Consider the following 18045-nt stretch of genomic DNA (forward strand, 5'->3'; position numbering starts at 1 on the left):
TTCTTAATCTTTAATTAGAATGTGAATATCTGCTAGAAAACGCAGTTAACTTTGACACGTTAAATCTTCTGGTTAAAGTGCCTTACAGGAAGAGCAGAGATGAAACACTGCAACGATCTCCCTTCTCTCCATTCACCCAGACAGTTGGGGAAGGATGATAACATCTTGTAATACCTGCTCTGTAGTAATTAATCGCTGTGGTATTTAGGGCCATTCAAGTAGACAAATATGACAGAGACAGGGACAATTAGAAACCTTGTTCAAGCTACATTAACTTTTCCAGCTATTACGGCACAGCAGCTCAAGTTTGCTTGTAAAAGCTGCGGAGGGATTGCTCTGCATTAGCCGTGCGATTATTAATGAAAGAAAAGGAGAATTGTGTTTATTGTAGTTTGAAAATTGCAAATAAATTTCAATTATCTGCTATGTCATTTTGTTAAACATGCACCCTGGAAATGCCTTTGTACTCTAAATCATGAGCTACTTAGAGCAAACTAACACTAAAGCCCCTCAGGGAGATAGGAAGTCAATATTTTTGTTGAATTGTTTTTTTGTCTTTCTTCTTCTTCTTCTTTTTTTTTTTTTTTGTAAATGAAACTGGAGATGGACAAAACCCCGTGAATGGGCTATTCAGGTAGAAAGGTCTGCAGCATGGACTTGGCCACTGTGTTCTAAAAGGTATTGAGCTGGGTGTGGTGGCTCACACCTTTAATCCCAGCACTCAGGAGGCAGAGGTAGGAGGGTCACCATGAGTTCAAGGCCACCCTGAGACTCCATAGTGAATTCCAGGTCAACCTGGGCTAGAGTGAGACTCTACCTCGAAAAAAAATAAAAATAAAAAATAAAAAGTAGTGAGTCAGGTATTGCCAATAGACATAAGGCCACACAGCTACTCTGCTAAAAAACACCAAAGACTTCTCTCCTTTGGGAACAACCTCAAAATAATTAAAAGAAGACAGTTATGATAATGAATAATGTCTGCCATCTCTGCTTCTGCTAGCAACAAAGCCATCTTGGGAAGCAAACAGGAAAACTTATGGGAGGTTCTAGTGAGCTGTAGAGGTGATGGAGACTCAATATTTCTCCTGGATCACTGATGTCTTCAGCCTTTCATGAGGATAGCTGCCAATCACTCTGAATGGCAAACCTGATCTTGAAATGCACATGCACACACTCAAATACAAGAAGCAGGAATGTCTGCTTTCCCACTACCTATTGTGAAACCATTCATTTTGCAGAGCATGCAGACACACCCATCCCTTACATACCCTCCATCTAAGTCTCCCAACAAAACTACACCATAGAGCCAATGGCAAGAGGCTGATGTGTTGCCCCATGGCCCAGCAAACATCCCACATCCAAACGTTCAGCACCATCTCTCCACCCTGGCCCAGCTCATGTTCCCCTTCTACAACCTGTTATTTGATGTTACTGGTCACTAGAAATTGAATATGAAAAAAACAACAACAACAAAAAAAAACAACTCTGATTCTCCCTGGAGCTAGGGACCTGATCCAATTGTCTTCTGCAAATCAAAGAAAGACCAGCTTTAGCATGGCATAAATCTGCATCCCCACCCCAGAATCTCTTGTCACACACACACACACACACACACACACACACACACACACACACACAAATCCGCTCAGTGCTCAGGAACAATCTCCCCTCTCAGCCGAGCTGCGATGATGTCAGCTTTCTGATTACAAACTGCTTATTTATGCTTCAACAGCTGCCAAGAGCAGCGAATAAGTGGCTAAAAGAGTGTCTAGACCAGGCTTTCAGGCCGCTATTGTTTGGGGGTTGTTACCTGGTTGACAGCGATGGGTCCAGCTGCCTGGTGTGAAAGGCAGCAGGGATGGCGAGGCTGTGATTGACAGCAGGGCCCTCCGGGTCAGCCTGATGGCCCCAAGTCTTTATATTCTCAGCTCCAAAGGGAAAGCCAGGGTCCTGCCTAGAGGTTGGAGGTGAAAGGAAATGTTGGAGGGTAATGAAAAAATCTTTTGGCCAAATTTGCCATCATGAACACTTACCCCAGAGAATCAAAGGGTAGCCTGAAATGGGCACCTGGAGCCCAGAGAGGGGGCCAGGCTGGTATGATGCCCTGGCCCTGGAGGAGTGGGAGGGGGACCTAGGCACACATAACTCACTTTCTTTTTCTTTTTCCCCACACTTGTTCTCTGATGAGGGATAGAGAACCTCAAACAGTGTCTTTGTGGCTACCTTTTAAACTCACCATCTGGGAGTAAGATGAGCGTTTTGCAAACCTTCTTCATTAATGTTCTCAGTGGAAGGGTGACAGAATATGAAACAGTCCAACATTTGAGGAAAAGAAGGAGCTTTGCAAGCTGACGTAACTGTCTAATTAGGATTTTCCCCCACCACTGGCAACCTTTGAGTGTTCCTTCCAGCTTGCTTGCAGCCCCGTCTCCATTTGAACACTTTGGAGGGAACCAAACCAATGCCTTCTTTTCCTCCCCACATGTCACAATCCACAGCATTTGATTGACACCAAACACTGTGGCTCCAGTCATGCTCCTCTCCTCACCCTTTCTTCATAGTTTGGGATTCTTGGGAAGAGAGGAGTGCTCATTTGGGCACAGGAGACATAGCTTCTCCCATGTAGCCATTTGGCTCGTCACTGTTGCTCAGACACTTTGCTCCATCTGAGGAAGGACACCATTGTTCCTAGAGGCCTCATTCATAAAGTATAGCTCCAAAGGAGGTGGCAAGGGATGCTTATACTTCCAAAATCATTTTTATGTGTCCCTCTCCCCATCCAAACATTTAAAGCATTATGTCCAGGTCATGTTCGCCTCAAACTGGACACAGCACATTATAAACCTGATGACTTTGTAGTGTTAACATGGTTCCATTTAAACAATAATAATATCTCACATGAAGAATATGTTTTCGATTGAGTAAAAATAACACCAATTTAAACTCATGACATCTTCCATAAGCTGCCAGACTTGAATGAGACGCAAAGAACACCTGAGGAGCCAAAGCTTAATTTGTGTATACAGTTGGCTTTCTCTGTAATATCTGATTCATTCTCCGTAACGAAAATGAAATCACGTTAAATTAACTGTAAAAAATAAGTTGATTTAATTAAGCACAGAAAGACTTAATAGATATAATAAAATGTTAAAAAGTCAAATGAGGTGCAGTTACATTTCAGTTAACGCTGCTCAACAAATGTACTAAATTTATTCCTTTCAATAATGATGTGTTTTGAACATTTAATTAGATAAATAATGTCTAATCACTTCAGCAGATCTGAACTCGAAGAATCCCTTGTCACCAAAGGTGATTCGTGCTTGATATGCCTACCTTCCACAAAAAGGAGAAGCCTGTGAACTTCAGCTCTTCTCAAAGATGGGCAGAATGCAAGGTGAAGGCTGCCTTTGTGCCTCATTAAAATGCAGGGTTTACTAAACAAACTGCTATTTACAATAAAAGGAGTGTTATTGGAAATAGACATGCATGTTTGACTTTCTTTAAGCATCGAAACTCTAAGCAGCTGATAAGAAAAGGTATTCAGTGTTAGATGTCCTATAATTCATCCTAATACTGTTTCCTTTAATAACTACTTTGCTCAAGTGATTGGCATGATTACAAGAAAATTACTTCAAATTATTCATCTCTTATCTTTCCTCTAAGATGTCCTAAGTTGGATGATAGTTAGCATAATGGGTCTCTATTAATTACTAATGTGGAAAGTCCTTCAAATTTGGATAGAGTTTGTAGCCCAAATAAAGAAAATAGTGCCAAATTCAAACTTTCATCATCTGCTGCTTAAGATGGTGCCACCCACTGTCTATTAAATGGAATGTCAAGGACATTTAATTCCTCATTTGGAATTTGCTAAGATGAAACCAGCCTGTATATGCAAAACAGACTCACAACTAATGTCTATATGTACACACACACACACACACACACACACACACACACACACACACGTATGCACACACAGATATATACCAAGTAATGCGTGCATTAATGTATACATACAAACCCAATGCACAAAAATATTGATGTATTCTGAAATATAGAAAATGATTTAAATAAAATTACCACTTCAAGCTTATGGCGTTAATTCATCAGTCTCTTTCTGGGGGAAAAAAAAAAAGAACTCTTGGTAGGGAATTTTTCCATTTCTAATATTGCCTTAAATAATTTATTTTAGGAAATATACCTATAAATGTATTTCATTTATTCCAAATTATCATCTACTATGGAATTCTGTAAAATCTTGAGACTTTTGAGTTTATGTATAGATAGATGTTAATATTTATTTTTTCCTCTTAATTTGGAGAAGAGATATAAACCAGAACCCAGACATACAAACTCAAAATTTTATTTTGTATTTATTATAAATAGTCACCCTGTTTTAAATTATGGGTATTTTTGTACACATGGCTTTGGAGAATGTTTGTCTTTCTTGTATAACTTATGTTATATTTTTCAATATAATTGTATTTCTTTTTATGAGCCAACAATCCAGAGTCCTTTAAAGTATATAGGTTGCCACTGGAAATACAACAGTTCCTTTGTTTGTAACTAATAACACAGCTAACTGGAGGTAATTTTTCTTCTTGCTGAAGTCTTTCCAACTTAAGAGATCCTTAAAACTTTTCACCTTTTCACTGTTTTCACTTAAACAGTTCAAGTGATTGTCCTTTGGAATTGTAGTACATACACAAACATACCCACATGCATGAAGAGGTCAACACAACATTTAAAAAGATGCATATGGTCACTGTGTATAGAAAGTTAAACTCCTATGTGACTCCTAATGTTTCCTAGCTATAAGCACCACTCTACTTGCTCTGCGCCTGGCCAGCAGTCACTTGCTGCTTGAGTTTGAACACTCTCCAACCAGCTTCTAGCCCTGCTTATATCTGCTTGTATAGGGCATTCCACCATGAACCTATGATCTATTCCTTAGTGCAAGGACTTTCTTATTTCAACTTGTTCCTTTTTCCTAACCTGCCTGAGCTGGGGTTTTAATGACCATTGTTATTTCTGACTATCACCTGCTTCATTTTTGTCTGCTAGCACACTAACAATCATGAAGGCTTTAATTTCTGAGGCCATTCCTTTGGATTTCTCCAGGCATCCGGCTCTAGTAGAACTTTATCCATATTTCAGTCTGCAAAGGACAACTGCAAAATTTAAAATGTCACAAAGTGAGCAAGCACATCATGACCAAATGAGCCACATGAAAAATATTTGGATACAAACATAAGCTCCCTAGGGTTGGTCTGTTGAGGTCTTTGTCATTTAGGAAATATATTTCTAAGGTTGATGAATGAGCCCAGAATACTTCTGTGTAAAATGTATAATTGAACTTAAAGCATAATAGGATATTCATACCTAATTTATATCTTAAGTACTTGTAATGAAGACTAAGATTTATATATATATATATATATATATATATATATATATATATATATGTATGAATTATTTTATCTCATATAAAAAGCACCCTACTACATAACTTTAGTGATCTTGTTTTATTCATAATTTCCTCCTTTTGTCCATTGTATGCCTGTATTGAAGGATCTTAACACAGTAAAACTTGGAATTTTGTGCTTACTTGCAAGCAATTTAAGTGTTCTACTTATAATTCAGAAAAGTAGCCTTGTTTGGACTGCTTTTTCATCTGTAAGTTGCATAGTCTGGAACTTGGCCTGTCTACAGAATAAATTAAGTTCCAAAGGCCATGTGAGCTGTGCTTAGTCATGAATGCCCTAGAAGAATTGCTTAGTCACTCTCTACTTCAGATTTATCATTTACAAATTATGATTTTGATCCATGTTTCATAGCAAAAATCTTTTTAAAGCTTATGCTTACAAAAGGCACTTATGTGCCTTGGAAAAAGACAGAATATAGTACTAAATCTAGCTATTTTAGATACAAGAACCTGAAGAAAAGTAGAAGGAAGAAAAATACTGGATCTTCTGTATTTTTTGAATAGGTGAATTTAAACTCCTTGGAACTTCTGTCTATACTCTCCATCAATGAAAGCATCATTAAATAAAATATGAAATGATTTAGGGTGAAAATACTAGCTAAGAATGTAAAGCCTGAATGTTCTGCTCTGATCTCTATGATTGCTGTCACCCTAACAGAGGACCCTCTGCTTCAAGTGCCTCATCTTTCTCCCAGAGGGATATGCAGGAAGTACAGAAAGCAAAACCTATGGCATGAAGAAAATATGAAAGTACCGAATTTTTAAAATTGAAGAATGAAAATTATTAAAATAATATGCTTCTAGAAAACTAAAATGATAAAAGATGCAAGACCATGGGGAAAACCGTTTTGTTGAACAATTGAAAAAAGTAGACATAGGGGCTGGAGAGATGGCGTAGCTGTTAAGGTATTTGCCTGCAAAGTCAATGGACCCTAGTCTGACTCTCCAGGACCCATGTAAGCCAGGTGCAAAAGGGGGCACATACATCTGGAGTTCATTTACAGTGACAGGAGGCCCTGGCGCACCCATTCTCTCTTTGTCTCTCTGTCTGCCTTTTTCTTTCTCTCTCTTTCTCTCAAATATACATATATATATATATATATATATATATATATATATATATATATATATATTTAAGTAGAGATAAATGGAAAGTAGAATAAGGAGAGAATGGTTGCTTCTTGAGAATTTGGCTGAAAAGTTCTGTGAACTGACCACTGCAAGCTTTGTAGTCTGAAGAGGACAATGGGAACAGTGAACAGTGTTATCATCACACAGGGATGTGTTCCAAGACCTCAACTGAATGTTGTTAGATATAGCAACCACCCGCTGCAAGATGGTTTTGGCAAAAGAGCTCTCAGAAAGGTGTCAGCTGCTCCAAGACCCATGTTTCAATAGCACCACCCAGTCTTCTGTAGTGTTTTTGTAATACTACTATGTATTAATAGAATCTATTTCTTTTCTATCCAAGAGCAAAATAAAATTATATGTAGGTAAAATATTTACCATCCATAGCACTTATATATATGCCTTTTTATGTATGAGTATATGTCTTCTGTTAGTTCATTAATTAACTCTTTTAGGTAACCAAATTGTAAGTAATAAATAACTAATGGGATGTTTACATAAATTAGTTCATTGAGATATTACACAATGAGTTAATATAGAGCAATTAAATTGAACTCAAAATGTTTACAATGATTAAGTTTCTATCAAACAATAGCATAAAACTGGAAAAAATGGAGTTTATGTCTATATCCGATTTAAAGATAAAATGATAACCACGTTTGTAGATTTTCATGTGTGTATTAAGCTGATTGGACATAGAGCTATGTGTACATGTCAGAGATGCTGTTGCATAAGCATGTTAATCAAACAATCATTCTTCATTCCTGCATTCATTCTGTCAACAAACATATTCAATTTCTACAATTCCTGAGTGTCACTTGTCTATTTCTCAGGATGGAAGAAGCCCTTCCACTTTTCCCTATTTTCATGCCACTCATGGTTTGTAAGAGACTGTAACTTTGGTGTGTTCTAACAATACAATACAATAGAGTGAAAATAGAACTATATCTATAGAGCTATGAGAACACAGAAGAGGGAGCTCTTGAAGCATCACTAAGTAGGGTCCCATTTTTAAAGTCAGAGAAGATAGTCTCCTTGTAGGCATGGGGAAGATGGGTGCTTCAAACAGTAGTCAAGATCAGAGTGGTTGGCTTAAGAAAGCCATCTCCAGAATCCAGATGTTTGGAAATTATTATTCTGGTTAAGAAAATCATACCTAGAAGGTTGTTCCCATTGGAAGATGTGGGTGTTTAAGAATGAGAATTTCCTATGAGTGTCAAGACAATAAGGAGCTAGCATCTGAGCAGATAGAATAGATGGCACCACATGACAATGGACTAGAGAATTTCATGAGCTGTATCTATAATCTCTAAACACCATACATCTTCCCTCATAAAAACCCTATTGGAGGTATTTGTAGGAAGTACTTTACCTGCTGCTAGTTGGGATCTGGACAAGAACACTCTGGTGCTGGCCAAATGGGCCTTGTTTTCATATAGATGCCGCTCTCTGAACTACTACTCCATTGCAGGTGGTGCCATTGCATATAGACCCTGGGTAATGTGAGCCCCACAGAATGGGTCTCCCACCCCTACAATATGACTTAAACTCTTTAGCCCTCTGTGATATTAAACTATAGTCACCCACTCACAGATGTCTGTAGGTGGATCCATGCCATCTGGGTTGTACCAAAATTATTTCCTTTTCTCTCACTCAGAATTTTTTAAAGGAAACTAAGAAGGCCAGTGACCAGACGATCAAAGGATTTGGGTGCTGGGCAGAAGAAGCAGGAAGTCAAATGGGGAAGCCAGCTGGAGGTGGTTGTCTGTGGGCAGAGAAAAGACAACAGTGATTATTAGCTCCCATCTGCTGAAAACTCTGGGAAAATCTTGGCCCCTCAGATGCTATTCTGGGTAAAAATCTGGAGCACAGGTGAAAGCCTGATAAGGCCAAGTGCAGCAAATTGTCAAGATGCTGTGAGCTGCAGTTGGTCCAGGTCCTAGATGGGCCAGGATTGAGTCAAGGCCGTGGCATAGTCTAGCTCTGTGGAAAAGTTCTGCTTTCAACTTGCGCCTCCAGCCTTCTTAAGGGTGTTATCACTGAGCAATAGTATGGGAGAGACAATATAGCACAAAAGAGAATGGGTGAATCAGATAAGAAAGTATGATTCCTAAGGGTTTATGTCTTCATCTCCTTTGAGTAATGTGATCAGGTTAAAGCTATTGTTCTTCCATCCTTCTCTGAAAGGAAGGAAATTTTGCCTAATCCAGACATGTGTTCAAATGACTGGTAAATTTTGTTGTTGTTGTTGTTTAAGGCAAACCCAAAAGACTGGTCTTTTTTTTATGCAAGGGAGTGAAAGTAAGGGTGAACAAGTGAGTGAGTGAGAGAGAGAGAGAGAGAAAGAATGAATTAGTGCTCCAGGGCCTCCAGCCACTAATTTGACTCCAGATGTGTGAATTTGCATGCACATGTATGAATTTGCATGCTTGTGTAACCTTGTGCATCTGGTTTACATGTGGTTGGGAGAGCCAAACATGGGTTCTTAGGCTTTGCAAACAGGTGCCTTAACTGCTAAGCCATATCCCTAGCCCATGACTGGTTTTTATGTCCTGTTAATAATTACTTTAGCTGTTAGTATGACCACAGCATGATATCAAAAGGCATGCCACATACGAAAATATTTTAAGAATTATTTCAGTGAAGTTATTTTGAAAGTTTATAAACCAGATATCAAAACTAAAACACATAGAAAAATGAAATGTGTTATAGCAACGTATTATATACTTACGAAATGTTTTAAAATTAAATGTTTTTTCTTGTTCAAATTCAACTCTTTCCTCTAAAAGTGGCTACTATCATCAGTGTGTGTGTGTGTGTGTGTGTGTGTGTGTGTGTGTGTGTGTATACCAAGGAGCATGGGACAGTAGAAAAAGGGGGACATATGTATTTTCTGTTTATTCTTGCTCTATTGGGCTACATTGCATTAGTGGAAAAAACTTCAATGTCATATGCCAACAGGAAGAAGTCAAGGGTATAGAGAATGTTGTGTTAAGTATGAAATATGTAACTGTAAACTAATGACACATATTTTGAACATTCAACAAGTGGGATACAAGGACATACTTGTCTTTTTTTTCCTTCCTTCCTTCTTTCCTTCCTTCCTTCCTTCCTTCTTTCCTTCCTTCTTTCTTCTTTTTGTTGCTTTGATGTCAGGTTTTTGGTGATTCCAATTGGTTAACTTTGTTGTGAACCTGAAAAATAATCTTAATACTAACCTTGTTGGTATAGGAGAATATGACCTTGTTAAAAGCCCACAATTGACCAATGGCTTGCCCAGACAGAAAGGCCTGCTGGGGAGCTCTGAGGTGACTTGAGCTCACCACCTGCTCCTCAGACCTTATTGCACACACACACACACACACACACACACACAAATGAAGGTATTTCTGTAAGAGGGACTTTATAGATTTCTCAGTTGACAATATTCCTTATTATTTCCTCCAATTTATGTTGAAGATGAATTTGTGGGATAGATGAAGATGGTTTTAAAATTTTCAATGGGGTCAGAAATGCAATGCTGTCCATCTTTACTTCCATCAGCTTCAGAACACAGTGTGGGCAGGAAGAGAGGGTGGCAGCTTTTAATGAACTAAGATCCTTGTTATTTTCTATTTATCTTCTCAGAATGCTTTAGCCTTAATAAATATCACTTTAGTCCTTGCTTCATTTCCTTGGTAGACCTGGCACTGGGGGCTGTATCTGACCAGTGTCTAGGCCAGTCAGAAACACCCTGCACAGTTCATGGAAGGACAAGCTTTCTTCCCTAGCCTCGAATGTGGCTCCCCTTTCAGTGGACACCTGTATGGGTGCAGGACTCTGCAAAGGCCTCTAACTGAGGACAAGGGAGTGTTGAAGCCCTACTCCATGTACCAAGCTGTAGGATCCAAGGCAGGAAGTAGGTCTGATCTGCTTTACTAATTCACACAGAGGTTCCATCTAGGCTCTCAGTGGGCCATATTCAGGATTTTTCAATCTGCAGGGCAAGGCCCATGGGAATATGAAAATTGTATAACTTTAGTATATAAAATAATATATATTTCACAGATAATGAGGTGTATTCTTGTAATAAAACTTTTATATCAGCTAAGATGACATAAATGTATCCTACTGTAAAATCTAAGAGGTATTTCTGTTAGTCATGGTCAAAAATTTTTGAAGGACATCATGCCTATCTTTTCAGCCAGTAGCATACTATTAATAATAAATAATGAGAATGTTATATCACCATCAAACATTCTCGAATATTTTAAGGCATGTGCATATTGATGCACGCAGCCCTGGGAAATGAGAGAAGTTGATTGGGTCCATTACTTTTACCTGGTAGTAATAAGAGCAGAATCTCACATGAGGGCAACACTTTGATGCTAGATTTGTTTATCAGATTTAAGACACAGGTGGGTCAGAAAGATGAGTGGAATTGTCCACTGTGAAATCCCATGTTTTAAGTTGGCTATCAACCAAAGCTATTTGTAGCTGAAAGTTAGTTCTACTTAGTTATTTTGATGTTTGTTTTTTGAGGTATGATCTCAAAGTGGAATTCACTTTGTCTTAGGATGGCCTCAAATTCATGGTGCTTCTCCTACCTCTGCCTCCCAAGGACTGAGATTAAAGGCATACCCTACCATACCCAGCATGGCACTTAGTTTTAATGATGAGATAGCTGGATAGTTTTCTTAGAGGAAGTGAGGTCACAGTATGACAAAACTCTTGAGGTGACATTTAAGATAAGCATCAGAGCCATGGTTGGATTTCCTTGCTCATGAGTCTTGCCTGGGGAACTGATAGTGTTTATGACCATTGAGATGAGTAAATCAAGAGATGGTCTTGAGAAAAACATCTCCATGTAAAGAAAGCGGAAAAGACTGGAGAGGGAAAGCAGAGATAATAAATCAAATTATATTAAATTAAATTAGAAGATCCTCAGAAGTTCTATTATGGCCTTCCTTTCATCCTATCCAACTTTTCAGGAACACAATCTTGGCAGCTTGGTGGTATTTTCCCTTGAGAACTTTTCCAGTTCTCTACAGACTTTATGCTTACTGTAACCATTTACTAAATAGTTCCTAAGTACCTCAAAGAGGGAGGACAGAGTCTAGCACACAAGGAAATCAAGATGAAGGCTGAACCATATCTTTGGGTAATAGAATTTGACAGCCATGCATGAGGTTGGAAAGGGACAAACTAATCTAGTTCTTGCCTACATTTCATTGAATTGTGACTAAACCATGAATAACCAGTGGAGGATACCGAAGCCCCAAAGGTCACAGGGTCAAAGCCATACAAATTTGATTAGAAGTCTGGACCCATCCTGGGCTTAGAATTCTTTCTCTTAATATATTTTTGTACCCCTTGAAGAAAAGTATGTTTACAAGTTTCTGAAAGGTGAATAGCATTTGGAAGGTAATCTGTGGTAAATTGATTAATGTCACATGAAATCAGAATGTGGTCTTGAGTTAATATTCCATGGGGTGAACTTAATCTTCCTGACACAGTAAAACCTCTAGCTTCCCAGCCTGTTCACTTGATTCATCATATACCTGCTGATCCTGAAGACTTCCCAAAGGAAAGAGCAGAAGGTACAGTAGACACCTACATGGAGAAAGGGTGCCCATGGAGGAGAAATTTATGCTACACATCCCCAGACACACAAACCACAACCCAAATTGTAGAGTTTATGTAAACAGTAACCCAGGCCCAGAAATCTAAATGTCACAAGTTCTCTCAAATGTGGATCCTAGCTACAAATGTTTGGACTTCTATGTGAGATGGAATAAAACTCAGTAGCAGAGGCCAGTAAGCTAATAGGTGGATTTAAAGGGAATAGAAGAGAAAGAGTATGGTATTGTATATATGTAAGTAGAAGAACACATTACTGGGGGTGGAAATACCTGAGTGATTTTAGGGGAAGAGATTGAGTAAAGAAACAGTGGAGACAGTATGAATGAGTCATCTGGAAACCTATGCTTTTGGACAATGGAACAACCATAAGCCATAGATAGCTATTAGAAATTCTTCAGTGCCAGGGATGGGATGCCTTCCAGTGAGTTGTTGGCAAGGGAGGTCCCTGAAGTCACCTAAAACTTTACAGGCTGTTACTGAGGATCTTGGTGTCCCACCAGGAATAAGTGGTAAGACCCCATTGCTCAAGACTCCACATACTTGGGCTGAAAGGTCACTGAGAAATCCTCCTTGAGTTGAGCTGAAAACCTCCTCTGTGTAGACCAGATGAAAGAAAGCTGGAAAAAGCTATGCTGCGTGCAGTTCAATGGAAGAGAGAGAAATCACCAGTGGAATTACTCAACGGTGGACACTGTAAGCCTTAAATTTGCTCAGCCAGGCCAAATGAGCCAACAAGTACAATAGTGGCATGTCTGTTATGGGGGGACACCAACTGCTCTCTAGTTGGACTGGAGGCCAACTCCATAGGAGGTAATACATCCCTGGTACCGAAAACCTACAACAAGGGTAGTCATGAGCCCTAGGAGTATAATGTCTGCTGGTGTCTGGCTAAATGTATATACTATGCTCACCAAACTGCTCGGTAAGCACTTCTTTTAGTGTTTATACCCATATATTCAAGATACTCTCACTTTTGGTTAGAGTAGCTCCTCTTTTCAAGTGGCAGTGACCTGGGGATGAATCAGAAGGCAACATGGTGCTGAGAAGAAGTGACAGAGAGTGCTCAGCACTGCAATATCTCTATTTTCCAACGCTCAGGGTACATTGTGGAAGAGGTGGCAGAAAGAAGGTAATCCATCTTGTTACTATCTAGAAACTTCTGTCTGAGGCATTTCTATCTAGGCTGATGTTTTCATTTTTTCACTCATGAACTTGGTCACATTTAGCTTGCTTTTAAATTCACAGGTACTGAAATTATGTTTTTGGTTCTGCATCAACATATCCCTCTGATTTGCATATATTCCCATGTATATTAAATGAAAAAATAAAAAGAAATAATGTAAAGGCCAAAGGAATGGTAGGACTCCTTACAACATGCTCCTCCAGGAACAAAATGGCCTGGATATCCATGACCTCATAGTGTCTGACACTACCTACACAAACCATCATATTAGGAAGAAAAGATGATGATGTCAAAATAAAAGATAGACTAATAGAGAGCGGGAAACATATGATGGAGAGTGAAGTTGCAAAGGGGAAATTGGGGGAGGGAGGGAATTACCATGGGTTATTGTCTATAAATATGGAAATTGTCAATAAAAAAAGTTGTAAAAAAGAATAATAGTAGATGTCAGAGACCCATGATAATACCAATCTGTAGATATGCTATGCTTCTTTCTGTTAATACACACTTGAATTACATTTTATTTTATAAACTGGGCACAATATAAACAGTACCATGCTCAATCCCACTCCCCTGCTTGTAAAAACCATATCACTGTACTAATGATCTATTATGTTAGTATATTGTAATAAAATCACAAGAATAAATACTTTCACATTGTAGCATTATTACTTATAAGATAAGGGTTACTTGAGTACACATACTATTCCAATCTAAAGATATGCAAAGTGCTTGAGCTTAACCTGGAGTTCAAAAAATGTGTTTGCATGTACTGGTGTTGGTAGTTTGTGGCTTTTCTCTGACTCTGCTAGGTCCTGTAAGAATATGGCTGTGTCCTGTACATCTGGTATTGGTATGGGAAGCATGAAAAAAATGTGTGGAGTGATCATGAAGTTCATATATGGTTCCAGGATCTACTGCTGAAATGTGGCATATAGGCAGGCCATTATGACCTTGAGGAAGAGGCTGGCAAGGCCATTGACATATGAGCCATAATTTATATGGACCCCTGAAGATATGTTGGATATACCAGAACTATGAAAGGCATACTAAGGAGGCTGTTGGCTTGGGTTGGAAGTTTTCCCTTTCTATTCAGCCCAGCTGGAGGAACAGAAATAGAAAATCCAGAGACTCCTCACTGGTCATTGGTTATATTGGACTTGAACTACAGAAGTTTGATGTTTGCTTGATGGTTATGGAGTTTGCATTGTTTCACTATCTTCTTGCTATGCTTACAGAAGTTGAAAATGTTTACTCTGTGCCTTTATATGCTGAAAATATATAACTAGTTTTGATTTTACAGGACTCAAAGTCAAGAGACCATTTTAAATCTCAGATGAGATTTGAGACTTTAGAACTATCTTAAGTTGGTAAAGACTATTGGGACCTTTGAATTTGGACTGAATGCAATTGATAGTGTGAAATGGTTATAAATCTCTTGGGGGCCAGGGGCAGAATGTGGTAGTTTGAATTGATGGCCCCCAATATATTCAGAATTTTATTAAAGTTTATAATTTTGATCTGCAGTCACCAGGTGGATCCTAAGGTCCTGCCTTAGGGTGTGGTGGTGGTTTTAAAATTTCAGTCTAAAGCTATACAAAGTGCTTGAGCTCAGCATGGAGCTCCAATAGTGTGCTTGTGTGTACTGGTTTTAGTGGCTAGTGCCTTCTCTCTCTGCTTGGTCCTGTAAGAGGGTTCCAACTTCTTCTGCCATTAAGGAACTTCTGCTGGGTCTGTAAGCTTCACATAAATTTCCTTCTTCCATAACATTGCTTGGTTTGGAGGTTCATCTCAATGACCTGAGTCTGATTACCACACACCACCTCTTCTGCACTGTTTTATGAACCTTATAGGGTGTGTTAGAAGTATCCTTTAGTGTTAAGTTCTCTTGGGAAGCCTCTATTTTTTTTTTTTTTGTTGTTGTTATTTGCTTTGATGAGTTTTGAGTCTCCTTAGTGTCTACTGCCATCTTACTGAGGAGGTTCTTAGGCTAGGAGTAAGAATAACATTCATGTTTAATCAGACACTTCCTCTGTAATGATTCCTGGGCTCTGACAGGTGTGATATGACTTCTCTTCCTCTAGGCACTCAGCTATCTATTCTTGTCATACTGATTAGTCTTAGGTCTCTTTAGTATTCACTGTCATCTGAAACGTCAGATTTTCTATCCAAGAGTGAGAAAAACATGGACCAAAGGGGATAAGCATAGACATTTAGAAGACATTTTGATGGGCAGAACCTCTTCTTTAACCAAACAACTGTGGAATATTTGCTGTAATGTTTATGATCTTCCAAGCCATAGGCTTCTGACTTGGTTCCCAGTACCAGCCATCACTTCCTTCCTATGGAGCAGGCCTCTATACAATCAGAGAGCAGATTATTAAGATTTTAAAACCCTATAATTTTGAAAATATACTTCAATTCAGCTAAAAGTAAATTTGTAAGTTTTACAAAAGGATTCAGGTAATCACTTGCCCAGATCTAACTTATTTTTTTGCATATTGAACAAACATTGCATGCAATTTTTAATAATGATTACAGCATAGTTCTCCATTATGTACTATATGATTAATTTATTCTTTGGATTGAGGGTGATTTTCCATGACTTCATTTGAATATTCATTTTTGCCATGGAAAGTATTCATTTTCCCTTTTCTCTATATTATTTAAAAATAAGGAATGTTAAAAATTAAGAGAAGAAATAATCAAGTGGAGAAAATAGCAAAAAAATCAAACAATGGTCATGAAATGCACACATTTTCAAATATGCTGAGGTTAGAAGGTTGAGTGGAGTGAGAAGAATCTGTGTTCCCACTGTCAGTCCTTAGATGCTCCTGGGGACATCCTAATATTTCTAAACTAAGGTTAGTTTTCATTTAACATTCAAGCCTTTAAAGAATAGTGGCCATCAGAGACCCAAAAGTAAAATGAAAAAATCAATAAATGATTGCTGAAGTCAATGCTGCACATATATGAATGTATATATTTGTATATATATGCATGTATTTGTATGAATACATATTCATATATATGTATATATTTCTTATTATGTGTCATGTAATGATTCCTCTCTGCTATTATGTTTCATGTAATGATCCCCTCTCTGCACCCTTATCCCCCCACCTCTTAGTGAGATAAAAGTTGGTGACCCCCCACCCCCACATGGCAAGAGCTGGTGGGGAATGCAGAACACAGCCTGGAGCCTTTACCAAGGATGATAAGCCTGTGTGAATTTTACGAGTCTCAGTATCAAGGTTGCCCTCGCCCAAGGGATTTACGAATAAGGGTGTGGGGGGGTAGGGGGGGGGAGAAGGCGGTTGTATGAATAACTGGCATTGTAAATCTTCACCGTGGCAACCCAGAGCTGGAAAAAGTCTGTGATGGGTTCATGACTTGAGAAGAAAGCGACATAGCAGAATGTGAATGGATTTTCTTCAGCTACTTAATATACTGCTCAGAGCAGCTTATGGGGTGCATGTGAGTGTGGAGAAGTGTGTGTATGTATGTGTGTGTGTGAGAGAGAGAGAGAGAAAGAGAGAGAGAGAGAGAGAGAGAGAGAGAGAGAGAGAGAGCGAGCGGTATGTGTATAAGAGAAAGGGCTCTCTGGAAATTCGTTAGAAGGAATTATTGGTGTTATACAGCATGCCAGCTTTGGGTGCAAAAAGATGACTGTTTAGCCTCAGAATATAAATGACTAGATTTTGCTTGGGGGAGAAAAAAAAAGACTGTGGGGGAGGGGACAGGATTATGCAAGCCAGTAACAATGAGCAAATTGGACCTTCAGCTACAGCACAAGGTCACGGTGAAAGTCACAGCATTGGTTGGTGGAGGTGGTGGATAGGAGAAAACGGCTTATGATAAATCACTACCCATTCTGCAAAATCTGGCAGTTAATGAAAATAAGATGCATTTGAGTAGTCTACACGAACACCTGATTTCCTTCTTTCTCCCTGTCCTACACAAGCAAACACACACACACATACACACAGATGCATGTGTACATGCGTGCGTACACACACACACACACACACACGCACACACACACACACACACGCACATGCAGGGCCTGCTGATGTAGGAAAGCAAAGCCTTGGCTCTAATTGTGCAATTATAAAACGGAAATGATGCGGGTTTGGCAACACAGGGAAAGAAGGCAGCTCAATAACATTGTTTAATAACAAGCAAATAAAGCTCAGAGGGGAAAGAGGTGACTATTTCTGCTTTAGACTCATTAAGGAGCCTGAAACATATTGTAAAAGAGTGATATTTAATTATGGGCTGGACTGATAACAGAGAGCAGGGCCTCACTGGGAGAGAGAGACCTGTGCTCCTAGGAGCTCACAGCTCCAAACATCAATTACCATGATTATCTACCCAGCGCTTGCAAAATGCACCGTCTCCATGTTCCATCAGCGACCCGTAAACAGGCATAGGCAAATTTATGGGCACATGAAGCCAGGGCCAGGTGGGAAAGCCAGCCTCCCATTGGTGCTCCCCAGCAAAGGATGAAAGAAGCAAAGGAAAGAAAAATCCGTCTTTTGCACTGCTGAAAGCACAATTTATTACCAAGCATTTGCAGAAGACAGCATTTGTTGCCTGCTGCTATTTTTTTTTTTCTTTAGCCTCT

Source organism: Jaculus jaculus, chromosome 4 (genome assembly GCF_020740685.1).
Source record: "Jaculus jaculus isolate mJacJac1 chromosome 4, mJacJac1.mat.Y.cur, whole genome shotgun sequence".
Taxonomy (NCBI): domain Eukaryota; kingdom Metazoa; phylum Chordata; class Mammalia; order Rodentia; family Dipodidae; genus Jaculus; species Jaculus jaculus.